This window comes from Lissotriton vulgaris, chromosome 5, assembly GCF_964263255.1.
Source record: "Lissotriton vulgaris chromosome 5, aLisVul1.2, whole genome shotgun sequence".
NCBI classification, from domain to species: domain Eukaryota; kingdom Metazoa; phylum Chordata; class Amphibia; order Caudata; family Salamandridae; genus Lissotriton; species Lissotriton vulgaris.
The window spans coordinates 1,565,050,885-1,565,078,324 of NC_141693.1; the positions used below are offsets into that span (position 1 = coordinate 1,565,050,885).

Below are 27,440 nucleotides of genomic sequence, written 5' to 3' on the forward strand. Positions count from 1 at the left end.
ATATTGCAGTATTATACCTTTATGTTTACTTTATATGCTTTTGTAACCTGCACACGTGTCACTTTTTCCTCCTGTAATGCACCGTTTGTTACCTCTTGTATTTTGTTAGCTCACGATTGCCACTTTTGCCGCATGCAATGTAACGTTTGCTTTTGTAATTTGTTCACTTGTAATGTTCTCATGTATCAGTTCTGTTCCTATTGTGAAGTATTGTGAAGCGCTCTGATACCTTCGGGTAAAGTCTGCGCTATATAAAAACGCATACATAAAATAAAATAAAGTAAAAGGACACGATGTATTGCATCAAGGAGCAGCCTTCGGGCATGCGTTGACACACAGCTTCAAGAAAAAAAAGAAAAGCACACACTTCTCCCTCCCCCCTCCCCACCCCACTCCACCTCCCCCCCCCCTCCCTGATCACCCAGTGTTCCTAAGAGAAGGTTAGAATGTGTTCAACTATAATAGTGCGCTACATGTGTATGTCACAAAAATTAAATTTCCCATAAAAAATAAGTTCTTTGTCAAGACCACTGTAACCTTTCTTTTCTTTATAATTAAAACAGAGCATCCGGCATCCGGGAATGCATCTTTTGTTTTATGCTATTAAATAAAAAAAAAGATATTTGTGTCCATTTCCCCTATATATGTTTTAATTAAAATGCCGCCATTTTGGCAAAGTACAGTAGAGTAACTTTTTAACACACGTCTAGTTTCATGTTGTCATTAATAATTGCACTTCTTAACAAAGGGATGAAATGAGCACTTTGTGCGTGGAGTCGAACCTGGAATCTTCTGCTCCGTAGGCAGACGCGTTATCCATTGCGCCACTGGCCCACTGCTATCTCTACACGACGGGGCAGAGTACTAGACCAGTGCATATGCGCTCTGGGATATGGTCGGTAGTGTGCACGCTAGACAGGTTGAATAAGCTGGGAAAATTATAGCTCTTTCACATTAAGTAGTGAAGAGTCAAATACTGAGGTCTATGAAGGGATCACTTAAGGAACTCACCGAATGTACAGGCAATAAAAGTCACAACAACTTTAACAGCCACTGCTCTCTTGGGCAAAGAGTAGTGATGTCACTTTGTATATTTTGTTCCCTGCTCTGATTGGATCAAAGTCTTTTCGATTTGGTCAGAACTCGCGATTTAACTAGTTCTTTTCCACTGCGGTGCAAGTGCAGAGGGCGGTGTGGCGGGAAATACAACTGTTTGCGCACATTATACATCGCAACTGGAAAGAACCACTGTTCCGCAGACACAATACATTTGTTATTTATTTTTCTAGAACCGTGGCCAATGGCCATGCACTAGTATCACAGATGCCACGTTATTTTGACCAGTTTAAATGGAAAAAGTCACTAGCAGCTGCATCCGTGACAGCCATTATGAAGGTCCACGCCTTCGAGACCACGCTTGTAAAGGTGCTTTTTAAAAAACATTTCACTAGCATTTATTGTTCGATGAAAATATTGGGCCCTTTGGCAAATCGACAGTTATCTGTTTTACAGTTAAAACAGACCTATCGAGAAACTCTGATGGCCCACTTTAAAAACTAAATATTGGCGTTAAATTCCTAGTATGTAACTTAATCAAATGCGTAGCTGTTTATGTAACGAAATTTACAGGTCAGTTTATTATAAAACCAGACAGGACGGAACTTCATGGTCTAACAGGCATGATGTAGTTTCTTATAATGTTTATAGATCATTGTAATGTTTATATTATTGGTTGAAAAAAGGTGCCTCCACAATTCGAGCCAGCCAGGAGTCGAACCTGGAATCTTCTGCTCCGTAGGCAGACGCGTTATCCATTGCGCCACTGGCCCGCTGTGTATGAAGTCTTCAAAGAACAGGCAATAGCCAAATCACAGGTGAGGTGCTACAAGTTGGTGCTGTGACAGACAGTAAGGATATAGCGGCGCACTCTACAATAGAAAACACACAGTTCTAGGAGCTAAGTACAATATCAACTCATTTCAAGTCGAAGCTCTGAAGCCAGCCTACAGGTTTGTGGAGCTTCAGAGCCCTGCTCACTTTACTGCTTTGCAGAGATGAATGCTGCCTTCGAGGGGAAAGGCTTCTTGGCTTTGCCTCCTCTAACTGCAGAAATGCGGCTGGAGCCTGACATCTTACAATTCCTTCCGTTATATATAACAATATATAACATTTTGCAGACAGTACTACATGACAACTACAAACAAACTACTATATGCTATAAACAAACAAAATCAGTTCTACAGTCTTTCAGATAAGGTGGCCTGCCAGGAAGCATCCTGTTGGCCTTGCGCCTGTGGTCACACAATGAAGGGAGCAGGCGCTGTAAGTATTGGTTGGGTACTTCCTTTGGTAATGACTAGGCCACTGACGCCAGAAGCCTCAGCACACACTGATATGTACGCACGTGGGCTACTTTCGTGCTTGACCGGTGTTCCGAGGAGTGCTGTACCCCCATCGAGCTTTGTACCCTCTGTGGTGCCGTATCACCGGGGGTAGGAATACCTAGGCCGCAGAGTGGGGCCTAATCTACACTGTTTCTAGGTGTAGATTTTAGCGTTGGATGGAGAGAGAGGTGGGCGAGGGGATAGACGTTCATATTGGATGCTGTCCATGACGTTCACGGATGCCCCAGTGTTGATCATAGCATGTACCGGGGATCCTGCGATCGGTACGTCGCACATTGGTGGCGGCAGACTCTGCGCACCATCTCTGCCAATGAAGGACACGAAGTACACCTCATCATCATCGTCTTCCAAACTAAACACCGCGCGGGAAGCATCACTGCAAGGACCAGGGTCTTCAAGCGACAGCTGATGCACACTGCCAGAGGCCAGGGGCCGGCAGGGTGCGCAGTGAGGCTGGGGGTGAGGAGCCGGAAGACAGACAGGGCCCCTGTAGCCACGTGGTGGGCCTCTCCAGCGTCAGGGCACTACTCGCTTCTCCCCCTCCAGGGCGCTCGCCGAGGCATCACACAACGGGGGGGGGCGGCGGAAAGCGTGTCCCCGGGCCCAAAGGACAGGCTCCTTGTGTTTGAGTGTCCTCCATATATTGCAGTATTATACCTTTATGTTTACTTTATATGCTTTTGTAACCTGCACACGTGTCACTTTTTCCTCCTGTAATGCACCGTTTGTTACCTCTTGTATTTTGTTAGCTCACGATTGCCACTTTTGCCGCATGCAATGTAACGTTTGCTTTTGTAATTTGTTCACTTGTAATGTTCTCATGTATCAGTTCTGTTCCTATTGTGAAGTATTGTGAAGCGCTCTGATACCTTCGGGTAAAGTCTGCGCTATATAAAAACGCATACATAAAATAAAATAAAATAAAAGGACACGATGTATTGCATCAAGGAGCAGCCTTCGGGCATGCGTTGACACACAGCTTCAAGAAAAAAAAGAAAAGCACACACTTCTCCCTCCCCCCTCCCCACCCCACTCCACCTCCCCCCCCCCCCCTGATCACCCAGTGTTCCTAAGAGAAGGTTAGAATTTGTTCAACTATAATAGTGCGCTACATGTGTATGTCACAAAAATTAAATTTCCCATAAAAAATAAGTTCTTTGTCAAGACCACTGTAACCTTTCTTTTCTTTATAATTAAAACAGAGCATCCGGCATCCGGGAATGCATCTTTTGTTTTATGCTATTAAATAAAAAAAAAGATATTTGTGTCCATTTCCCCTATATATGTTTTAATTAAAATGCCGCCATTTTGGCAAAGTACAGTAGAGTAACTTTTTAACACACGTCTAGTTTCATGTTGTCATTAATAATTGCACTTCTTAACAAAGGGCTGAAATGAGCACTTTGTGCGTGGAGTCGAGCCAGCCAGGAGTCGAACCTGGAATCTTCTGCTCCCTAGGCAGACGCGTTATCCATTGCGCCACTGGCCCACTGCTATCTCTACACGACGGGGCAGAGTACTAGACCAGTGCATATGCGCTCTGGGATATGGTCGGTAGTGTGCACGCTAGACAGGTTGAATAAGCTGGGAAAATTATAGCTCTTTCACATTAAGTAGTGAAGAGTCAAATACTGAGGTCTATGAAGGGATCACTTGAGGAACTCACCGAATGTAAAGGCAATAAAAGTCACAACAACTTTAACAGCCACTGCTCTCTTGGGCAAAGAGTAGTGATGTCACTTTGTATATTTTGTTCCCTGCTCTGATTGGATCAAAGTCTTTTCGATTTGGTCAGAACTCGCGATTTAACTAGTTCTTTTCCACTGCAGTGCAAGTGCAGAGGGCGGTGTGGCGGGAAATACAACTGTTTGCGCACATTATACATCGCAACTGGAAAGAACCACTGTTCCGCAGACACAATACATTTGTTATTTATTTTTCTAGAACCGTGGCCAATGGCCATGCACTAGTATCACAGATGCCACGTTATTTTGACCAGTTTAAATGGAAAAAGTCACTAGCAGCTGCATCCGTGACAGCCATTATGAAGGTCCACGCCTTCGAGACCACGCTTGTAAAGGTGCTTTTTAAAAAACATTTCACTAGCATTTATTGTTCGATGAAAATATTGGACCCTTTGGCAAATCGACAGTTATCTGTTTTACAGTTAAAACAGACCTATCGAGAAACTCTGATGGCCCACTTTAAAAACTAAATATTGGCGTTAAATTCCTAGTATGTAACTTAATCAAATGCGTAGCTGTTTATGTAACGAAATTTACAGGTCAGTTTATTATAAAACCAGACAGGACGGATCTTCATGGTCTAACAGGCATGATGTAGTTTCTTATAATGTTTATAGATCATTGTAATGTTTATATTATTGGTTGAAAAAAGGTACCTCCACAATTCGAGCCAGCCAGGAGTCGAACCTGGAATCTTCTGCTCCGTAGGCAGACGCGTTATCCATTGCGCCACTGGCCCGCTGTGTACGAAGTCTTCAGAGAACAGGTAATAGCCAAATCACAGGTGAGGTGCTACAAGTTGGTGCTGTGACAGACAGTAAGGATATAGCGGCGCACTCTACAATAGAAAACACACAGTTCTAGGAGCTAAGTACAATATCAACTCATTTCAAGTCGAAGCTCTGAAGCCAGCCTACAGGTTTGTGGAGCTTCAGAGCCCTGCACACTTTTCTTCTTTGCAGAGATGAATGCTGCCTTCGAGGGGAAAGGCTTCTTGGCTTTGCCTCCTCTAACTGCAGAAATGCGGCTGGAGCCTGACATCTTACAATTCCTTCCGTTATATATAACAATATATAACATTTTGCAGACAGTACTACATTACAACTACGAACAAACTACTATATGCTATAAACAAACAAAATCAGTTCTACAGTCTTTCAGATAAGGTGGCCTGCCAGGAAGCATCCTGTTGGCCTTGCGCCTGTGGTCACACAATGAAGGGAGCAGGCGCTGTAAGTATTGGTTGGGTACTTCCTTTGGTAATGACTAGGCCACTGACGCCAGAAGCCTCAGCACACACTGATATGTACGCACGTGGGCTACTTTCGTGCTTGACCGGTGTTCCGAGGAGTGCTGTACCCCCATCGAGCTTTGTACCCCCTGTGGTGCCGTATCACCGGGGGTAGGAATACCTAGGCCGCAGAGTGGGGCCTAATCTACACTGTTTCTAGGTGTAGATTTTAGCATTGGATGGAGAGAGAGGTGGGCGAGGGGATAGACGTTCATATTGGATGCTGTCCATGACGTTCACGGGTGCCCCAGTGTCGATCAGAGCATGTACCGGGGATCCTGCGATTGGTACGTCGCACATTGGTGGCGCAGACTCTGCGCACCATCTCTGCCAATGAAGGACACGAAGTACACCTCATCATCATCGTCTTCCAAACTAAACACCGCGCGGGAAGCATCACTGCAAGGACCAGGGTCTTCAAGCGACAGCTGATGCACACTGCCAGAGGCCAGGGGCCGGCAGGGTGCGCAGTGAGGCTGGGGGTGAGGAGCCGGAAGACAGACAGGGCCCCTGTAGCCACGTGGTGGGCCTCTCCAGCGTCAGGGCACTACTCGCTTCTCCCCCTCCAGGGCGCTCGCCGAGGCATCACACAACGGGGGGGGGGGCGGCGGAAAGCGTGTCCCCGGGCCCAAAGGACAGGCTCCTTGTGTTTGAGTGTCCTCCATATATTGCAGTATTATACCTTTATGTTTACTTTATATGCTTTTGTAACCTGCACACGTGTCACTTTTTCCTCCTGTAATGCACCGTTTGTTACCTCTTGTATTTTGTTAGCTCACGATTGCCACTTTTGCCGCATGCAATGTAACGTTTGCTTTTGTAATTTGTTCACTTGTAATGTTCTCATGTATCAGTTCTGTTCCTATTGTGAAGTATTGTGAAGCGCTCTGATACCTTCGGGTAAAGTCTGCGCTATATAAAAACGCATACATAAAATAAAATAAAATAAAAGCACACGATGTATTGCATCAAGGAGCAGCCTTCGGGCATGCGTTGACACACAGCTTCAAGAAAAAAAAGAAAAGCACACACTTCTCCCTCCCCCCTCCCCACCCCACTCCACCTCCCCCCCCCCCTCCCTGATCACCCAGTGTTCCTAAGAGAAGGTTAGAATTTGTTCAACTATAATAGTGCGCTACATGTGTATGTCACAAAAATTAAATTTCCCATAAAAAATAAGTTCTTTGTCAAGACCACTGTAACCTTTCTTTTCTTTATAATTAAAACAGAGCATCCGGCATCCGGGAATGCATCTTTTGTTTTATGCTATTAAATAAAAAAAAAGATATTTGTGTCCATTTCCCCTATATATGTTTTAATTAAAATGCCGCCATTTTGGCAAAGTACAGTAGAGTAACTTTTTAACACACGTCTAGTTTCATGTTCTCATTAATAATTGCACTTCTTAACAAAGGGAAGAAATGAGCACTTTGGTGCGTCGAGTCGAGCCAGCCAGGAGTCGAACCTGGAATCTTCTGCTCCGTAGGCAGACGCGTTATCCATTGCGCCACTGGCCCACTGCTATCTGTACACGACGGGGCAGAGTACTAGACCAGTGCATATGCGCTCTGGGATATGGTCGGTAGTGTGCACGCTAGACAGGTTGAATAAGCTGGGAAAATTATAGCTCTTTCACATTAAGTAGTGAAGAGTCAAATACTGAGGTCTATGAAGGGATCACTTAAGGAACTCACCGAATGTACAGGCAATAAAAGTCACAACAACTTTAACAGCCACTGCTCTCTTGGGCAAAGAGTAGTGATGTCACTTTGTATATTTTGTTCCCTGCTCTGATTGGATCAAAGTCTTTTCGATTTGGTCAGAACTCGCGATTTAACTAGTTCTTTTCCACTGCGGTGCAAGTGCAGAGGGCGGTGTGGCGGGAAATACAACTGTTTGCGCACATTATACATCGCAACTGGAAAGAACCACTGTTCCGCAGACACAATACATTTGTTATTTATTTTTCTAGAACCGTGGCCAATGGCCATGCACTAGTATCACAGATGCCACGTTATTTTGACCAGTTTAAATGGAAAAAGTCACTAGCAGCTGCATCCGTGACAGCCATTATGAAGGTCCACGCCTTCGAGACCACGCTTGTAAAGGTGCTTTTTAAAAAACATTTCACTAGCATTTATTGTTCGATGAAAATATTGGGCCCTTTGGCAAATCGACAGTTATCTGTTTTACAGTTAAAACAGACCCATCGAGAAACTCTGATGGCCCACTTTAAAAACTAAATATTGGCGTTAAATTCCTAGTATGTAACTTAATCAAATGCGTAGCTGTTTATGTAACGAAATTTACAGGTCAGTTTATTATAAAACCAGACAGGACGGAACTTCATGGTCTAACAGGCATGATGTAGTTTCTTATAATGTTTATAGATCATTGTAATGTTTATATTATTGGTTGAAAAAAGGTGCCTCCACAATTCGAGCCAGCCAGGAGTCGAACCTGGAATCTTCTGCTCCGTAGGCAGACGCGTTATCCATTGCGCCACTGGCCCGTCGTGTACGAAGTCTTCAGAGAACAGGTAATAGCCAAATCACAGGTGAGGTGCTACAAGTTGGTGCTGTGACAGACAGTAAGGATATAGCGGCGCACTCTACAATAGAAAACACACAGTTCTAGGAGCTAAGTACAATATCAACTCATTTCAAGTCGCAGCTCTGAAGCCAGCCTACAGGTTTGTGGAGCTTCAGAGCCCTGCTCACTTTTCTTCTTTGCAGAGATGAATGCTGCCTTCGAGTGGAAAGGCTTCTTGGCTTTGCCTCCTCTAACTGCAGAAATGCGGCTGGAGCCTGACATCTTACAATTCCTTCCGTTATATATAACAATATATAACATTTTGCAGACAGTACTACATGACAACTACGAACAAACTACTATATGCTATAAACAAACAAAATCAGTTCTACAGTCTTTCAGATAAGGTGGCCTGCCAGGAAGCATCCTGTTGGCCTTGCGCCTGTGGTCACACAATGAAGGGAGCAGGCGCTGTAAGTATTGGTTGGGTACTTCCTTTGGTAATGACTAGGCCACTGACGCCAGAAGCCTCAGCACACACTGATATGTACGCACGTGGGCTACTTTCGTGCTTGACCGGTGTTCCGAGGAGTGCTGTACCCCCATCGAGCTTTGTACCCTCTGTGGTGCCGTATCACCGGGGGTAGGAATACCTAGGCCGCAGAGTGGGGCCTAATCTACACTGTTTCTAGGTGTAGATTTTAGCGTTGGATGGAGAGAGAGGTGGGCGAGGGGATAGACGTTCATATTGGATGCTGTCCATGACGTTCACGGATGCCCCAGTGTTGATCATAGCATGTACCGGGGATCCTGCGATCGGTACGTCGCACATTGGTGGCGGCAGACTCTGCGCACCATCTCTGCCAATGAAGGACACGAAGTACACCTCATCATCATCGTCTTCCAAACTAAACACCGCACGGGAAGCATCACTGCAAGGACCAGGGTCTTCAAGCGACAGCTGATGCACACTGCCAGAGGCCAGGGGCCGGCAGGGTGCGCAGTGAGGCTGGGGGTGAGGAGCCGGAAGACAGACAGGGCCCCTGTAGCCACGTGGTGGGCCTCTCCAGCGTCAGGGCACTACTCGCTTCTCCCCCTCCAGGGCGCTCGCCGAGGCATCACACAACGGGGGGGGGGGCGGCGGAAAGCGTGTCCCCGGGCCCAAAGGACAGGCTCCTTGTGTTTGAGTGTCCTCCATATATTGCAGTATTATACCTTTATGTTTACTTTATATGCTTTTTCTAACCTGCACACGTGTCACTTTTTCCTCCTGTAATGCACCGTTTGTTACCTCTTGTATTTTGTTAGCTCACGATTGCCACTTTTGCCGCATGCAATGTAACGTTTGCTTTTGTAATTTGTTCACTTGTAATGTTCTCATGTATCAGTTCTGTTCCTATTGTGAAGTATTGTGAAGCGCTCTGATACCTTCGGGTAAAGTCTGCGCTATATAAAAACGCATACATAAAATAAAATAAAATAAAAGCACACGATGTATTGCATCAAGGAGCAGCCTTCGGGCATGCGTTGACACACAGCTTCAAGAAAAAAAAGAAAAGCACACACTTCTCCCTCCCCCCTCCCCACTCCACTCCACCTCCCCCCCCCCTCCCTGATCACCCAGTGTTCCTAAGAGAAGGTTAGAATTTGTTCAACTATAATAGTGCGCTACATGTGTATGTCACAAAAATTAAATTTCCCATAAAAAATAAGTTCTTTGTCAAGACCACTGTAACCTTTCTTTTCTTTATAATTAAAACAGAGCATCCGGGAATGCATCTTTTGTTTTATGCTATTAAATAAAAAAAAAGATATTTGTGTCCATTTCCCCTATATATGTTTTAATTAAAATGCCGCCATTTTTAACACACGTCTAGTTTCATGTTGTCATTAATAATTGCACTTCTTAACAAAGGGATGAAATGAGCACTTTGTGCGTGGAGTCGAGCCAGCCAGGAGTCGAACCTGGAATCTTCTGCTCCGTAGGCAGACGCGTTATCCATTGCGCCACTGGCCCACTGCTATCTGCACACGACGGGGCAGAGTACTAGACCAGTGCATATGCGCTCGGGGATATGGTCGGTAGTGTGCACGCTAGACAGGTTGAATAAGCTGGGAAAATTATAGCTCTTTCACATTAAGTAGTGAAGAGTCAAATACTGAGGTCTATGAAGGGATCACTTAAGGAACTCACCGAATGTACAGGCAATAAAAGTCACAACAACTTTAACAGCCACTGCTCTCTTGGGCAAAGAGTAGTGATGTCACTTTGTATATTTTGTTCCCTGCTCTGATTGGATCAAAGTCTTTTCGATTTGGTCAGAACTCGCGATTTAACTAGTTCTTTTCCACTGCAGTGCAAGTGCAGAGGGCGGTGTGGCGGGAAATACAACTGTTTGCGCACATTATACATCGCAACTGGAAAGAACCACTATTCCGCAGACACAATACATTTGTTATTTATTTTTCTAGAACCGTGGCCAATGGTCATGCACTAGTATCACAGATGCCACGTTATTTTGACCAGTTTAAATGGAAAAAGTCACTAGCAGCTGCATCCGTGACAGCCATTATGAAGGTCCGCGCCTTCGAGACCACGCTTGTAAAGGTGCTTTTTAAAAAAATTTCACTAGCATTTATAGTTCGATGAAAATATTGGGCCCTTTGGCAAATCGACAGTTATCTGTTTTACAGTTAAAACAGACCTATCGAGAAACTCTGATGGCCCACTTTAAAAACTAAATATTGGCGTTAAATTCCTAGTATGTAACTTAATCAAATGCGTAGCTGTTTATGTAACGAAATTTACAGGTCAGTTTATTATAAAACCAGACAGGACGGAACTTCATGGTCTAACAGGCATGATGTAGTTTCTTATAATGTTTATAGATCATTGTAATGTTTATATTATTGGTTGAAAAAAGGTGCCTCCACAATTCGAGCCAGCCAGGAGTCGAACCTGGAATCTTCTGCTCCGTAGGCAGACGCGTTATCCATTGCGCCACTGGCCCGCTGTGTATAAAGTCTTCAGAGAACAGGTAATAGCCAAATCACAGGTGAGGTGCTACAAGTTGGTGCTGTGACAGACAGTAAGGATATAGCGGCGCACTCTACAATAGAAAACACACAGTTCTAGGAGCTAAGTACAATATCAACTCATTTCAAGTCGAAGCTCTGAAGCCAGCCTACAGGTTTGTGGAGCTTCAGAGCCCTGCACACTTTACTGCTTTGCAGAGATGAATGCTGCCTTCGAGGGGAAAGGCTTCTTGGCTTTGCCTCCTCTAACTGCAGAAATGCGGCTGGAGCCTGACATCTTACAATTCCTTCCGTTATATATAACAATATATAACATTTTGCAGACAGTACTACATTACAACTACGAACAAACTACTATATGCTATAAACAAACAAAATCAGTTCTACAGTCTTTCAGATAAGGTGGCCTGCCAGGAAGCATCCTGTTGGCCTTGCGCCTGTGGTCACACAATGAAGGGAGCAGGCGCTGTAAGTATTGGTTGGGTACTTCCTTTGGTAATGATTAGGCCACTGACGCCAGAAGCCTCAGCACACACTGATATGTACGCACGTGGGCTACTTTCGTGCTTGACCGGTGTTCCGAGGAGTGCTGTACCCCCATCGAGCTTTGTACCCCCTGTGGTGCCGTATCACCGGGGGTAGGAATACCTAGGCCGCAGAGTGGGGCCTAATCTACACTGTTTCTAGGTGTAGATTTTAGCATTGGATGGAGAGAGAGGTGGGCGAGGGGATAGACGTTCATATTGGATGCTGTCCATGACGTTCACGGGTGCCCCAGTGTCGATCAGAGCATGTACCGGGGATCCTGCGATTGGTACGTCGCACATTGGTGGCGGCAGACTCCGCGCACCATCTCTGCCAATGAAGGACACGAAGTACACCTCATCATCATCGTCTTCCAAACTAAACACCGCGAGGAAGCATCACTGCAAGGACCAGGGTCTTCAAGCGACAGCTGATGCACACTGCCAGAGGCCAGGGGCCGGCAGGGTGCGCAGTGAGGCTGGGGGTGAGGAGCCGGAAGACAGACAGGGCCCCTGTAGCCACGTGGTGGGCCTCTCCAGCGTCAGGGCACTACTCGCTTCTCCCCCTCCAGGGCGCTCGCCGAGGCATCACACAGCGGGGGGGGGGGCGGCGTAAAGCGTGTCCCCGGGCCCAAAGGACAGGCTCCTTGTGTTTGAGTGTCCTCCATATATTGCTGTATTATACCTTTATGTTTACTTTATATGCTTTTGTAACCTGCACACGTGTCACTTTTTCCTCCTGTAATGCACCGTTTGTTACCTCTTGTATTTTGTTAGCTCACGATTGCCACTTTTGCCTCATGCAATGTAACGTTTGCTTTTGTAATTTGTTCACTTGTAATGTTCTCATGTATCAGTTCTGTTCCTATTGTGAAGTATTGTGAAGCGCTCTGATACCTTCGGGTAAAGTCTGCGCTATATAAAAACGCATACATAAAATAAAATAAAATAAAAGCACACGATGTATTGCATCAAGGAGCAGCCTTCGGGCATGCGTTGACACACAGCTTCAAGAAAAAAAAGAAAAGCACACACTTCTCCCTCCCCCCTCCTCACCCCACTCCACCTCCCCCCCCCTCCCTGATCACCCAGTGTTCCTAAGAGAAGGTTAGAATTTGTTCAACTATAATAGTGCGCTACATGTGTATGTCACAAAAATTAAATTTCCCATAAAAAATAAGTTCTTTGTCAAGACCACTGTAACCTTTCTTTTCTTTATAATTAAAACAGAGCATCCGGGAATGCATCTTTTGTTTTATGCTATTAAATAAAAAAAAGATATTTGTGTCCATTTCCCCTATATATGTTTTAATTAAAATGCCGCTATTTTGGCAAAGTACAGTAGAGTAACTTTTTAACACACGTCTAGTTTCATGTTCTCATTAATAATTGCACTTCTTAACAAAGGGAAGAAATGAGCACTTTGGTGCGTCGAGTCGAGCCAGCCAGGAGTCGAACCTGGAATCTTCTGCTCCGTAGGCAGACGCGTTATCCATTGCGCCACTGGCCCACTGCTATCTGCACACGACGGGGCAGAGTACTAGACCAGTGCACATGCGCTCTGGGATATGGTCGGTAGTGTGCACGCTAGACAGGTTGAATAAGCTGGGAAAATGATAGCTCTTTCACATTAAGTAGTGAAGAGTCAAATACTCAGGTCTATGAAGGGATCACTTAAGGAACTCACCGAATGTACAGGCAATAAAAGTCACAACAACTTTAACATCCACTGCTCTCTTGGGAAAAGAGTAGTGACGTCACTTCGTATATTTTGTTCCCTGCTCTGATTGGATCAAAGTCTTTTCGATTTGGTCAGAACTCGCGATTTAACTAGTTCTTTTCCACTGCAGTGCGAGTGCAGAGGGCGGTGTGGCGGGAAATACAACTGTTTGCGCACATTATACATCGCAACTGGAAAGAACCACTGTTCCGCAGACACAATACATTTGTTATTTATTTTTCTAGAACCGTGGCCAATGGCCTTGCACTAGTATCACAGATGCCACGTTATTTTGACCAATTTAAATGGAAAAAGTCACTAGCAGCTGCATCCGTGACAGCCATTATGAAGGTCCGCGCCTTCGAGACCACGCTTGTAAAGGTGCTTTTAAAAAAAATTTCACTATCATTTATTGTTCAATGAAAATATTGGGCCCTTTGGCAAATCGACAGTTATCTGTTTTACAGTTAAAACAGACCTATCGAGAAACTCTGATGGCCCACTTTAAAAACTAAATATTGGCGTTAAATTCCTAGTATGTAACTTAATCAAATGCGTAGCTGTTTATGTAACGAAATTTACAGGTCAGTTTATTATAAAACCAGACAGGACGAACCTTCATGGTCTAACAGGCATGATGTAGTTTCTTATAATGTTTATAGATCATTGTAATGTTTATATTATTGGTTGAAAAAAGGTACCTCCACAATTCGAGCCAGCCAGGAGTCGAACCTGGAATCTTCTGCTCCGTAGGCAGACGCGTTATCCATTGCGCCACTGGCCCGCTGCGTATGAAGTCTTCAGAGAAAAGATAATAGCCAAATCACAGGTGAGGTGCTACAAGTTGGTGGTGTGACAGACAGTAAAGATATAGCGGCGCACTCTACAATAGAAAACACACAGTTCTAGGAGCTAAGTACAATATCAACTCATTTCAAGTCGAAGCTCTGAAGCCAGCCTACAGGTTTGTGGAGCTTCAAAGCCCTGCACACTTTACTGCTTTGCAGAGATGAATGCTGCCTTCGAGGGGAAAGGCTTCTTGGCTTTGCCTCCTCTAACTGCAGAAATGCAGCTGGAGCGTGACATCTTACAATTCCTTCCGTTATATATAACAATATATAACATTTTGCAGACAGTACTACATTACAACTACGAACAAACTACTATATGCTATAAACAAACAAAATCAGTTCTACAGTCTTTCAGATAAGGTGGCCTGCCAGGAAGCATCCTGTTGGCCTTGCGCCTGTGGTCACACAATGAAGGGAGCAGGCGCTGTAAGTATTGGTTGGGTACTTCCTTTGGTAATGACTAGGCCACTGACGCCAGAAGCCTCAGCACACACTGATATCTACGCACGTGGGCTACTTTCGTGCTTGACCGGTGTTCCGAGGAGTGCTGTACCCCCATCAAGCTTTGTACCCCCTGTGGTGCCGTATCACCGGGGGTAGGAATACCTAGGCCGCAGAGTGGGGCCTAATCTACACTGTTTCTAGGTGTAGATTTTAGCGTTGGATGGAGAGAGAGGTGGGCGAGGGGATAGACGTTCATATTGGATGCTGTCCATGACGTTCACGGGTGCCCCAGTGTCGATCAGAGCATGTACCGGGGATCCTGCGATCGGTACGTCGCACATTGGTGGCGGCAGACTCTGCGCACCATCTCTGCCAATGAAGGACACGAAGTACACCTCATCATCATCGTCTTCCAAACTAAACACCGCGTGGGAAGCATCACTGCAAGGACCAGGGTCTTCAAGCGACAGCTGATGCACACTGCCAGAGGCCAGGGGCCGGCAGGGTGCGCAGTGAGGCTGGGGGTGAGGAGCCGGAAGACAGACAGGGCCCCTGTAGCCATGTGGTGGGCCTCTCCAGCGTCAGGGCACTACTCGCTTCTCCCCCTCCAGGGCGCTCGCCGAGGCATCACACAACAGGGGGGGGGGCGGCGGAAAGCGTGTCCCCGGGCCCAAAGGACAGGCTCCTTGTGTTTGAGTGTCCTCCATATATTGCAGTATTATACCTTTATGTTTACTTTATATGCTTTTGTAACCTGCACACGTGTCACTTTTTCCTCCTGTAATGCACCGTTTGTTACCTCTTGTATTTTGTTAGCTCACGATTGCCACTTTTGCCGCATGCAATGTAACGTTTGCTTTTGTAATTTGTTCACTTGTAATGTTCTCATGTATCAGTTCTGTTCCTATTGTGAAGTATTGTGAAGCGCTCTGATACCTTCGGGTAAAGTCTGCGCTATATAAAAACGCATACATAAAATAAAATAAAATAAAAGCACGCGATGTATTGCATCAAGGAGCAGCCTTCGGGCATGCGTTGACACACAGCTTCAAGAAAAAAAAGAAAAGCACACACTTCTCCCTCCCCCCTCCCCACCCCACTCCACCTCCCCCCCCTCCCTGATCACCCAGTGTTCCTAAGAGAAGGTTAGAATTTGTTCAACTATAATTGTGCGCTATATGTGTATGTCACAAAAATTAAATTTCCCATAAAAAATAAGTTCTTTGTCAAGACCACTGTAACCTTTCTTTTCTTTATAATTAAAACAGAGCATCCGGGAATGCATCTTTTGTTTTATGCTATTAAATAAAAAAAAGATATTTGTGTCCATTTCCCCTATATATGTTTTAATTAAAATGCCGCTATTTTGGCAAAGTACAGTAGAGTAACTTTTTAACACACGTCTAGTTTCATGTTCTCATTAATAATTGCACTTCTTAACAAAGGGAAGAAATGAGCACTTTGGTGCGTCGAGTCGAGCCAGCCGTCGAACCTGTAATCTTCTGCTCCGTAGGCAGACGCGTTATACACTGCGCCACTGGCCCACTGCTATCTATACCCGACGGGGCAGAGTACTAGACCAGTGCATATTCGCTCTGGGATATGGTCGGTAGTGTGCACGCTAGACAGGTTGAATAAGCTGGGAAAATTATAGCTTTTTCACATTAAGCAGTGAAGAGTCAAATACTGAGGTCTATGAAGGGATCACTTAAGGAACTCACCGAATGTACAGGCAATAAAAGTCACAACAACTTTAACAGCCACTGCTCTCTTGGGCAAAGAGTAGTGATGTCACTTTGTATATTTTGTTCCCTGCTCTGATTGGATCAAAGTCTTTTCGATTTGGTCAGAACTCGCGATTTAACTAGTTCTTTTCCACTGCAGTGCAAGTGCAGAGGGCGGTGTGGCGGGAAATACAACTGTTTGCGCACATTATACATCGCAACTGGAAAGAACCACTATTCCGCAGACACAATACATTTGTTATTTATTTTTCTAGAACCGTGGCCAATGGCCATGCACTAGTATCACAGATGCCACGTTATTTTGACCAGTTTAAATGGAAAAAGTCACTAGCAGCTGCATCCGTGACAGCCATTATGAAGGTCCGCGCCTTCGAGACCACGCTTGTAAAGGTGCTTTTTAAAAAACATTTCACTAGCATTTATTGTTCGATGAAAATATTGGGCCCTTTGGCAAATCGACAGTTATCTGTTTTACAGTTAAAACAGACCTATCGAGAAACTCTGATGGCCCACTTTAAAAACTAAATATTGGCGTTAAATTCCTAGTATGTAACTTAATCAAATGCGTAGCTGTTTATGTAACGAAATTTACAGGTCAGTTTATTATAAAACCAGACAGGACGGAACTTCATGGTCTAACAGGCATGATGTAGTTTCTTATAATGTTTATAGATCATTGTAATGTTTATATTATTGGTTGAAAAAAGGTACCTCCACAATTCGAGCCAGCCAGGAGTCGAACCTGGAATCTTCTGCTCCGTAGGCAGACGCGTTATCCATTGCGCCACTGGCCCGCCGTGTATGAAGTCTTCAGAGAACAGGTAATAGCCAAATCACAGGTGAGGTGCTACAAGTTGGTGTTGTGACAGACAGTAAGGATATAGCGGCGCACTCTACAATAGAAAACACACAGTTCTAGGAGCTAAGTACAATATCAACTCATTCCAAGTCGCAGCTCTGAAGCCAGCCTACAGGTTTGTGGAGCTTCAGAGCCCTGCACACTTTACTGCTTTGCAGAGGTGAATGCTGCCTTCGAGGGGAAAGGCTTCTTGGCTTTGCCTCCTCTAACTGCAGAAATGCGGCTGGAGCCTGACATCTTACAATTCCTTCCGTTATATATAACAATATATAACATTTTGCAGACAGTACTACATTACAACTACGAACAAACTACTATATGCTATAAACAAACAAAATCAGTTCTACAGTCTTTCAGATAAGGTGGCCTGCCAGGAAGCATCCTGTTGGCCTTGCGCCTGTGGTCACACAATGAAGGGAGCAGGCGCTGTAAGTATTGGTTGGGTACTTCCTTTGGTAATGACTAGGCCACTGACGCCAGAAGCCTCAGCACACACTGATATCTACGCAAGTGGGCTACTTTCGTGCTTGACCGGTGTTCCGAGGAGTGCTGTACCCCCATCGAGCTTTGTACCCCCTGTGGTGCCGTATCACCGGGGGTAGGAATACCTAGGCCGCAGAGTGGGGCCTAATCTACACTGTTTCTAGGTGTAGATTTTAGCGTTGGATGGAGAGAGAGGTGGGCGAGGGGATAGACGTTCATATTGGATGCTGTCCATGACGTTCACGGATGCCCCAGTGTCGATCAGAGCATGTACCGGGGATCCTGCGATTGGTACGTCGCACATTGGTGGCGGCAGACTCCGCGCACCATCTCTGCCAATGAAGGACACGAAGTACACCTCATCATCATCGTCTTCCAAACTAAACACCGCGAGGAAGCATCACTGCAAGGACCAGGGTCTTCAAGCGACAGCTGATGCACACTGCCAGAGGCCAGGGGCCGGCAGGGTGCGCAGTGAGGCTGGGGGTGAGGAGCCGGAAGACAGACAGGGCCCCTGTAGCCACGTGGTGGGCCTCTCCAGCGTCAGGGCACTACTCGCTTCTCCCCCTCCAGGGCGCTCGCCGAGGCATCACACAGCGGGGGGGGGGGCGGCGTAAAGCGTGTCCCCGGGCCCAAAGGACAGGCTCCTTGTGTTTGAGTGTCCTCCATATATTGCTGTATTATACCTTTATGTTTACTTTATATGCTTTTGTAACCTGCACACGTGTCACTTTTTCCTCCTGTAATGCACCGTTTGTTACCTCTTGTATTTTGTTAGCTCACGATTGCCACTTTTGCCTCATGCAATGTAACGTTTGCTTTTGTAATTTGTTCACTTGTAATGTTCTCATGTATCAGTTCTGTTCCTATTGTGAAGTATTGTGAAGCGCTCTGATACCTTCGGGTAAAGTCTGCGCTATATAAAAACGCATACATAAAATAAAATAAAATAAAAGCACACGATGTATTGCATCAAGGAGCAGCCTTCGGGCATGCGTTGACACACAGCTTCAAGAAAAAAAAGAAAAGCACACACTTCTCCCTCCCCCCTCCCCACCCCACTCCACCTCCCCCCCCCTCCCTGATCACCCAGTGTTCCTAAGAGAAGGTTAGAATTTGTTCAACTATAATAGTGCGCTATATGTGTATGTCACAAAAATTAAATTTCCCATAAAAAATAAGTTCTTTGTCAAGACCACTGTAACCTTTCTTTTCTTTATAATTAAAACAGAGCATCCGGGAATGCATCTTTTGTTTTGTGCTATTAAATAAAAAAAAGATATTTGTGTCCATTTCCCCTATATATGTTTTAATTAAAATGCCGCTATTTTGGCAAAGTACAGTAGAGTAACTTTTTAACACACGTCTAGTTTCATGTTCTCATTAATAATTGCACTTCTTAACAAAGGGAAGAAATGAGCACTTTGGTGCGTCGAGTCGAGCCAGCCAGGAGTCGAACCTGGAATCTTCTGCTCCGTAGGCAGACGCGTTATCCATTGCGCCACTGGCCCACTGCTATCTGCACACGACGGGGCAGAGTACTAGACCAGTGCACATGCGCTCTGGGATATGGTCGGTAGTGTGCACGCTAGACAGGTTGAATAAGCTGGGAAAATTATAGCTCTTTCACATTAAGTAGTGAAGAGTCAAATACTCAGGTCTATGAAGGGATCACTTAAGGAACTCACCGAATGTACAGGCAATAAAAGTCACAACAACTTTAACAGCCACTGCTCTCTTGGGCAAAGAGTAGTGATGTCACTTTGTATATTTTGTTCCCTGCTCTGATTGGATCAAAGTCTTTTCGAATTGGTCAGAACTCGCGATTTAACTAGTTCTTTTCCACTGCAGTGCAAGTGCAGAGGGCGGTGTGGCGGGAAATACAACTGTTTGCGCACATTATACATCGCAACTGGAAAGAACCACTGTTCCGCAGACACAATACATTTGTTATTTATTTTTCTAGAACCGTGGCCAATGGCCATGCACTAGTATCACAGATGCCACGTTATTTTGACCAGTTTAAATGGAAAAAGTCACTAGCAGCTGCATCCGTGACAGCCATTATGAAGGTCCGCGCCTTCGAGACCACGCTTGTAAAGGTGCTTTTTAAAAAACATTTCACTAGCATTTATAGTTCGATGAAAATATTGGGCCCTTTGGCAAATCGACAGTTATCTGTTTTACAGTTAAAACAGACCTATCGAGAAACTCTGATGGCCCACTTTAAAAACTAAATATTGGCGTTAAATTCCTAGTATGTAACTTAATCAAATGCGTAGCTGTTTATGTAACGAAATTTACAGGTCAGTTTATTATAAAACCAGACAGGACGGAACTTCATGGTCTAACAGGCATGATGTAGTTTCTTATAATGTTTATAGATCATTGTAATGTTTATATTATTGGTTGAAAAAAGGTGCCTCCACAATTCGAGCCAGCCAGGAGTCGAACCTGGAATCTTCTGCTCCGTAGGCAGACGCGTTATCCATTGCGCCACTGGCCCGCTGTGTATAAAGTCTTCAGAGAACAGGTAATAGCCAAATCACAGGTGAGGTGCTACAAGTTGGTGCTGTGACAGACAGTAAGGATATAGCGGCGCACTCTACAATAGAAAACACACAGTTCTAGGAGCTAAGTACAATATCAACTCATTTCAAGTCGAAGCTCTGAAGCCAGCCTACAGGTTTGTGGAGCTTCAGAGCCCTGCACACTTTACTGCTTTGCAGAGATGAATGCTGCCTTCGAGGGGAAAGGCTTCTTGGCTTTGCCTCCTCTAACTGCAGAAATGCGGCTGGAGCCTGACATCTTACAATTCCTTCCGTTATATATAACAATATATAACATTTTGCAGACAGTACTACATTACAACTACGAACAAACTACTATATGCTATAAACAAACAAAATCAGTTCTACAGTCTTTCAGATAAGGTGGCCTGCCAGGAAGCATCCTGTTGGCCTTGCGCCTGTGGTCACACAATGAAGGGAGCAGGCGCTGTAAGTATTGGTTGGGTACTTCCTTTGGTAATGATTAGGCCACTGACGCCAGAAGCCTCAGCACACACTGATATGTACGCACGTGGGCTACTTTCGTGCTTGACCGGTGTTCCGAGGAGTGCTGTACCCCCATCGAGCTTTGTACCCCCTGTGGTGCCGTATCACCGGGGGTAGGAATACCTAGGCCGCAGAGTGGGGCCTAATCTACACTGTTTCTAGGTGTAGATTTTAGCATTGGATGGAGAGAGAGGTGGGCGAGGGGATAGACGTTCATATTGGATGCTGTCCATGACGTTCACGGGTGCCCCAGTGTCGATCAGAGCATGTACCGGGGATCCTGCGATTGGTACGTCGCACATTGGTGGCGGCAGACTCCGCGCACCATCTCTGCCAATGAAGGACACGAAGTACACCTCATCATCATCGTCTTCCAAACTAAACACCGCGAGGAAGCATCACTGCAAGGACCAGGGTCTTCAAGCGACAGCTGATGCACACTGCCAGAGGCCAGGGGCCGGCAGGGTGCGCAGTGAGGCTGGGGGTGAGGAGCCGGAAGACAGACAGGGCCCCTGTAGCCACGTGGTGGGCCTCTCCAGCGTCAGGGCACTACTCGCTTCTCCCCCTCCAGGGCGCTCGCCGAGGCATCACACAGCGGGGGGGGGGCGGCGTAAAGCGTGTCCCCGGGCCCAAAGGACAGGCTCCTTGTGTTTGAGTGTCCTCCATATATTGCTGTATTATACCTTTATGTTTACTTTATATGCTTTTGTAACCTGCACACGTGTCACTTTTTCCTCCTGTAATGCACCGTTTGTTACCTCTTGTATTTTGTTAGCTCACGATTGCCACTTTTGCCTCATGCAATGTAACGTTTGCTCTTGTAATTTGTTCACTTGTAATGTTCTCATGTATCAGTTCTGTTCCTATTGTGAAGTATTGTGAAGCGCTCTGATACCTTCGGGTAAAGTCTGCGCTATATAAAAACGCATACATAAAATAAAATAAAATAAAATAAAAGCACACGATGTATTGCATCAAGGAGCAGCCTTCGGGCATGCGTTGACACACAGCTTCAAGAAAAAAAAGAAAAGCACACACTTCTCCCTCCCCCCTCCCCACCCCACTCCACCTCCCCCCCCCTCCCTGATCACCCAGTGTTCCTAAGAGAAGGTTAGAATTTGTTCAACTATAATAGTGCGCTATATGTGTATGTCACAAAAATTAAATTTCCCATAAAAAATAAGTTCTTTGTCAAGACCACTGTAACCTTTCTTTTCTTTATAATTAAAACAGAGCATCCGGGAATGCATCTTTTGTTTTATGCTATTAAATAAAAAAAAGATATTTGTGTCCATTTCCCCTATATATGTTTTAATTAAAATGCCGCTATTTTGGCAAAGTACAGTAGAGTAACTTTTTAACACACGTCTAGTTTCATGTTCTCATTAATAATTGCACTTCTTAACAAAGGGAAGAAATGAGCACTTTGGTGCGTCGAGTCGAGCCAGCCAGGAGTCGAACCTGGAATCTTCTGCTCCGTAGGCAGACGCGCTATCCATTGCGCCACTGGCCCACTGCTATCTGCACACGACGGGGCAGAGTACTAGACCAGTGCACATGCGCTCTGGGATATGGTCGGTAGTGTGCACGCTAGACAGGTTGAATAAGCTGGGAAAATTATAGCTCTTTCACATTAAGTAGTGAAGAGTCAAATACTCAGGTCTATGAAGGGATCACTTAAGGAACTCACCGAATGTACAGGCAATAAAAGTCACAACAACTTTAACATCCACTGCTCTCTTGGGAAAAGAGTAGTGACGTCACTTCGTATATTTTGTTCCCTGCTCTGATTGGATCAAAGTCTTTTCGATTTGGTCAGAACTCGCGATTTAACTAGTTCTTTTCCACTGCAGTGCGAGTGCAGAGGGCGGTGTGGCGGGAAATACAACTGTTTGCGCACATTATACATCGCAACTGGAAAGAACCACTGTTCCGCAGACACAATACATTTGTTATTTATTTTTCTAGAACCGTGGCCATTGGCCATGTACTAGTATCGCAGATGCCACGTTATTTTGACCAATTTAAATGGAAAAAGTCACTAGCATCTGCATCCGTGACAGCCATTATGAAGGTCCGCGCCTTCGAGACCACGCTTGTAAAGGTGCTTTTAAAAAAAATTTCACTATCATTTATTGTTCAATGAAAATATTGGGCCCTTTGGCAAATCGACAGTTATCTGTTTTACAGTTAAAACAGACCTATCGAGAAACTCTGATGGCCCACTTTAAAAACTAAATATTGGCGTTAAATTCCTAGTATGTAACTTAATCAAATGCGTAGCTGTTTATGTAACGAAATTTACAGGTCAGTTTATTATAAAACCAGACAGGACGAACCTTCATGGTCTAACAGGCATGATGTAGTTTCTTATAATGTTTATAGATCATTGTAATGTTTATATTATTGGTTGAAAAAAGGTACCTCCACAATTCGAGCCAGCCAGGAGTCGAACCTGGAATCTTCTGCTCCGTAGGCAGACGCGTTATCCATTGCGCCACTGGCCCGCTGCGTATGAAGTCTTCAGAGAAAAGATAATAGCCAAATCACAGGTGAGGTGCTACAAGTTGGTGGTGTGACAGACAGTAAAGATATAGCGGCGCACTCTACAATAGAAAACACACAGTTCTAGGAGCTAAGTACAATATCAACTCATTTCAAGTCGAAGCTCTGAAGCCAGCCTACAGGTTTGTGGAGCTTCAAAGCCCTGCACACTTTACTGCTTTGCAGAGATGAATGCTGCCTTCGAGGGGAAAGGCTTCTTGGCTTTGCCTCCTCTAACTGCAGAAATGCAGCTGGAGCGTGACATCTTACAATTCCTTCCGTTATATATAACAATATATAACATTTTGCAGACAGTACTACATTACAACTACGAACAAACTACTATATGCTATAAACAAACAAAATCAGTTCTACAGTCTTTCAGATAAGGTGGCCTGCCAGGAAGCATCCTGTTGGCCTTGCGCCTGTGGTCACACAATGAAGGGAGCAGGCGCTGTAAGTATTGGTTGGGTACTTCCTTTGGTAATGACTAGGCCACTGACGCCAGAAGCCTCAGCACACACTGATATCTACGCACGTGGGCTACTTTCGTGCTTGACCGGTGTTCCGAGGAGTGCTGTACCCCCATCAAGCTTTGTACCCCCTGTGGTGCCGTATCACCGGGGGTAGGAATACCTAGGCCGCAGAGTGGGGCCTAATCTACACTGTTTCTAGGTGTAGATTTTAGCGTTGGATGGAGAGAGAGGTGGGCGAGGGGATAGACGTTCATATTGGATGCTGTCCATGACGTTCACGGGTGCCCCAGTGTCGATCAGAGCATGTACCGGGGATCCTGCGATCGGTACGTCGCACATTGGTGGCGGCAGACTCTGCGCACCATCTCTGCCAATGAAGGACACGAAGTACACCTCATCATCATCGTCTTCCAAACTAAACACCGCGTGGGAAGCATCACTGCAAGGACCAGGGTCTTCAAGCGACAGCTGATGCACACTGCCAGAGGCCAGGGGCCGGCAGGGTGCGCAGTGAGGCTGGGGGTGAGGAGCCGGAAGACAGACAGGGCCCCTGTAGCCATGTGGTGGGCCTCTCCAGCGTCAGGGCACTACTCGCTTCTCCCCCTCCAGGGCGCTCGCCGAGGCATCACACAACAGGGGGGGGGGCGGCGGAAAGCGTGTCCCCGGGCCCAAAGGACAGGCTCCTTGTGTTTGAGTGTCCTCCATATATTGCAGTATTATACCTTTATGTTTACTTTATATGCTTTTGTAACCTGCACACGTGTCACTTTTTCCTCCTGTAATGCACCGTTTGTTACCTCTTGTATTTTGTTAGCTCACGATTGCCACTTTTGCCGCATGCAATGTAACGTTTGCTTTTGTAATTTGTTCACTTGTAATGTTCTCATGTATCAGTTCTGTTCCTATTGTGAAGTATTGTGAAGCGCTCTGATACCTTCGGGTAAAGTCTGCGCTATATAAAAACGCATACATAAAATAAAATAAAATAAAAGCACGCGATGTATTGCATCAAGGAGCAGCCTTCGGGCATGCGTTGACACACAGCTTCAAGAAAAAAAAGAAAAGCACACACTTCTCCCTCCCCCCTCCCCACCCCACTCCACCTCCCCCCCCTCCCTGATCACCCAGTGTTCCTAAGAGAAGGTTAGAATTTGTTCAACTATAATAGTGCGCTATATGTGTATGTCACAAAAATTAAATTTCCCATAAAAAATAAGTTCTTTGTCAAGACCACTGTAACCTTTCTTTTCTTTATAATTAAAACAGAGCATCCGGGAATGCATCTTTTGTTTTATGCTATTAAATAAAAAAAAGATATTTGTGTCCATTTCCCCTATATATGTTTTAATTAAAATGCCGCTATTTTGGCAAAGTACAGTAGAGTAACTTTTTAACACACGTCTAGTTTCATGTTCTCATTAATAATTGCACTTCTTAACAAAGGGAAGAAATGAGCACTTTGGTGCGTCGAGTCGAGCCAGCCAGGAGTCGAACCTGGAATCTTCTGCTCCGTAGGCAGACGCGTTATCCATTGCGCCACTGGCCCACTGCTATCTGCACACGACGGGGCAGAGTACTAGACCAGTGCACATGCGCTCTGGGATATGGTCGGTAGTGTGCACGCTAGACAGGTTGAATAAGCTGGGAAAATTATAGCTCTTTCACATTAAGTAGTGAAGAGTCAAATACTCAGGTCTATGAAGGGATCACTTAAGGAACTCACCGAATGTACAGGCAATAAAAGTCACAACAACTTTAACATCCACTGCTCTCTTGGGAAAAGAGTAGTGACGTCACTTCGTATATTTTGTTCCCTGCTCTGATTGGATCAAAGTCTTTTCGATTTGGTCAGAACTCGCGATTTAACTAGTTCTTTTCCACTGCAGTGCGAGTGCAGAGGGCGGTGTGGCGGGAAATACAACTGTTTGCGCACATTATACATCGCAACTGGAAAGAACCACTGTTCCGCAGACACAATACATTTGTTATTTATTTTTCTAGAACCGTGGCCAATGGCCTTGCACTAGTATCACAGATGCCACGTTATTTTGACCAATTTAAATGGAAAAAGTCACTAGCATCTGCATCCGTGACAGCCATTATGAAGGTCCGCGCCTTCGAGACCACGCTTGTAAAGGTGCTTTTAAAAAAAATTTCACTATCATTTATTGTTCAATGAAAATATTGGGCCCTTTGGCAAATCGACAGTTATCTGTTTTACAGTTAAAACAGACCTATCGAGAAACTCTGATGGCCCACTTTAAAAACTAAATATTGGCGTTAAATTCCTAGTATGTAACTTAATCAAATGCGTAGCTGTTTATGTAACGAAATTTACAGGTCAGTTTATTATAAAACCAGACAGGACGAACCTTCATGGTCTAACAGGCATGATGTAGTTTCTTATAATGTTTATAGATCATTGTAATGTTTATATTATTGGTTGAAAAAAGGTACCTCCACAATTCGAGCCAGCCAGGAGTCGAACCTGGAATCTTCTGCTCCGTAGGCAGACGCGTTATCCATTGCGCCACTGGCCCGCTGCGTATGAAGTCTTCAGAGAAAAGATAATAGCCAAATCACAGGTGAGGTGCTACAAGTTGGTGGTGTGACAGACAGTAAAGATATAGCGGCGCACTCTACAATAGAAAACACACAGTTCTAGGAGCTAAGTACAATATCAACTCATTTCAAGTCGAAGCTCTGAAGCCAGCCTACAGGTTTGTGGAGCTTCAAAGCCCTGCACACTTTACTGCTTTGCAGAGATGAATGCTGCCTTCGAGGGGAAAGGCTTCTTGGCTTTGCCTCCTCTAACTGCAGAAATGCAGCTGGAGCGTGACATCTTACAATTCCTTCCGTTATATATAACAATATATAACATTTTGCAGACAGTACTACATTACAACTACGAACAAACTACTATATGCTATAAACAAACAAAATCAGTTCTACAGTCTTTCAGATAAGGTGGCCTGCCAGGAAGCATCCTGTTGGTCTTGCGCCTGTGGTCACACAATGAAGGGAGCAGGCGCTGTAAGTATTGGTTGGGTACTTCCTTTGGTAATGACTAGGCCACTGACGCCAGAAGCCTCAGCACACACTGATATCTACGCACGTGGGCTACTTTCGTGCTTGACCGGTGTTCCGAGGAGTGCTGTACCCCCATCAAGCTTTGTACCCCCTGTGGTGCCGTATCACCGGGGGTAGGAATACCTAGGCCGCAGAGTGGGGCCTAATCTACACTGTTTCTAGGTGTAGATTTTAGCGTTGGATGGAGAGAGAGGTGGGCGAGGGGATAGACGTTCATATTGGATGCTGTCCATGACGTTCACGGGTGCCCCAGTGTCGATCAGAGCATGTACCGGGGATCCTGCGATCGGTACGTCGCACATTGGTGGCGGCAGACTCTGCGCACCATCTCTGCCAATGAAGGACACGAAGTACACCTCATCATCATCGTCTTCCAAACTAATCACCGCGTGGGAAGCATCACTGCAAGGACCAGGGTCTTCAAGCGACAGCTGATGCACACTGCCAGAGGCCAGGGGCCGGCAGGGTGCGCAGTGAGGCTGGGGGTGAGGAGCCGGAAGACAGACAGGGCCCCTGTAGCCATGTGGTGGGCCTCTCCAGCGTCAGGGCACTACTCGCTTCTCCCCCTCCAGGGCGCTCGCCGAGGCATCACACAACAGGGGGGGGGGCGGCGGAAAGCGTGTCCCCGGGCCCAAAGGA

The 27,440-nt window shown here is 45.5% G+C and overlaps 16 non-coding genes across 16 annotated transcripts; all 16 read right to left on the bottom strand.

Moving 5' to 3' along the window:
* Nucleotides 1–1,756: 1,756 nt before the first annotated feature.
* Nucleotides 1,757–1,829, bottom strand: TRNAR-ACG (transfer RNA arginine (anticodon ACG)). The gene has a single exon. It is a non-coding gene; the product is annotated as a tRNA-Arg (tRNA).
* A 1,992-nt stretch (nucleotides 1,830–3,821) lies between these two features.
* On the bottom strand, nucleotides 3,822–3,894 carry TRNAP-AGG (transfer RNA proline (anticodon AGG)). Its single transcript has one exon. It is a non-coding gene; the product is annotated as a tRNA-Pro (tRNA).
* A 922-nt stretch (nucleotides 3,895–4,816) lies between these two features.
* TRNAR-ACG (transfer RNA arginine (anticodon ACG)) lies at nucleotides 4,817–4,889 on the bottom strand. The gene has a single exon. It is a non-coding gene; the product is annotated as a tRNA-Arg (tRNA).
* A 1,996-nt stretch (nucleotides 4,890–6,885) lies between these two features.
* On the bottom strand, nucleotides 6,886–6,958 carry TRNAR-ACG (transfer RNA arginine (anticodon ACG)). The gene has a single exon. It is a non-coding gene; the product is annotated as a tRNA-Arg (tRNA).
* A 922-nt stretch (nucleotides 6,959–7,880) lies between these two features.
* On the bottom strand, nucleotides 7,881–7,953 carry TRNAR-ACG (transfer RNA arginine (anticodon ACG)). The gene has a single exon. It is a non-coding gene; the product is annotated as a tRNA-Arg (tRNA).
* A 1,964-nt stretch (nucleotides 7,954–9,917) lies between these two features.
* TRNAR-ACG (transfer RNA arginine (anticodon ACG)) lies at nucleotides 9,918–9,990 on the bottom strand. Its single transcript has one exon. It is a non-coding gene; the product is annotated as a tRNA-Arg (tRNA).
* Nucleotides 9,991–10,911: 921 nt separating this feature from the next.
* On the bottom strand, nucleotides 10,912–10,984 carry TRNAR-ACG (transfer RNA arginine (anticodon ACG)). The gene has a single exon. It is a non-coding gene; the product is annotated as a tRNA-Arg (tRNA).
* A 1,986-nt stretch (nucleotides 10,985–12,970) lies between these two features.
* Nucleotides 12,971–13,043, bottom strand: TRNAR-ACG (transfer RNA arginine (anticodon ACG)). Its single transcript has one exon. It is a non-coding gene; the product is annotated as a tRNA-Arg (tRNA).
* Nucleotides 13,044–13,964: 921 nt separating this feature from the next.
* TRNAR-ACG (transfer RNA arginine (anticodon ACG)) lies at nucleotides 13,965–14,037 on the bottom strand. Its single transcript has one exon. It is a non-coding gene; the product is annotated as a tRNA-Arg (tRNA).
* A 2,977-nt stretch (nucleotides 14,038–17,014) lies between these two features.
* Nucleotides 17,015–17,087, bottom strand: TRNAR-ACG (transfer RNA arginine (anticodon ACG)). Its single transcript has one exon. It is a non-coding gene; the product is annotated as a tRNA-Arg (tRNA).
* A 1,986-nt stretch (nucleotides 17,088–19,073) lies between these two features.
* Nucleotides 19,074–19,146, bottom strand: TRNAR-ACG (transfer RNA arginine (anticodon ACG)). The gene has a single exon. It is a non-coding gene; the product is annotated as a tRNA-Arg (tRNA).
* A 922-nt stretch (nucleotides 19,147–20,068) lies between these two features.
* Nucleotides 20,069–20,141, bottom strand: TRNAR-ACG (transfer RNA arginine (anticodon ACG)). The gene has a single exon. It is a non-coding gene; the product is annotated as a tRNA-Arg (tRNA).
* A 1,990-nt stretch (nucleotides 20,142–22,131) lies between these two features.
* On the bottom strand, nucleotides 22,132–22,204 carry TRNAR-ACG (transfer RNA arginine (anticodon ACG)). The gene has a single exon. It is a non-coding gene; the product is annotated as a tRNA-Arg (tRNA).
* Nucleotides 22,205–23,125: 921 nt separating this feature from the next.
* Nucleotides 23,126–23,198, bottom strand: TRNAR-ACG (transfer RNA arginine (anticodon ACG)). Its single transcript has one exon. It is a non-coding gene; the product is annotated as a tRNA-Arg (tRNA).
* A 1,986-nt stretch (nucleotides 23,199–25,184) lies between these two features.
* TRNAR-ACG (transfer RNA arginine (anticodon ACG)) lies at nucleotides 25,185–25,257 on the bottom strand. The gene has a single exon. It is a non-coding gene; the product is annotated as a tRNA-Arg (tRNA).
* Nucleotides 25,258–26,178: 921 nt separating this feature from the next.
* TRNAR-ACG (transfer RNA arginine (anticodon ACG)) lies at nucleotides 26,179–26,251 on the bottom strand. Its single transcript has one exon. It is a non-coding gene; the product is annotated as a tRNA-Arg (tRNA).
* Nucleotides 26,252–27,440: the final 1,189 nt, after the last annotated feature.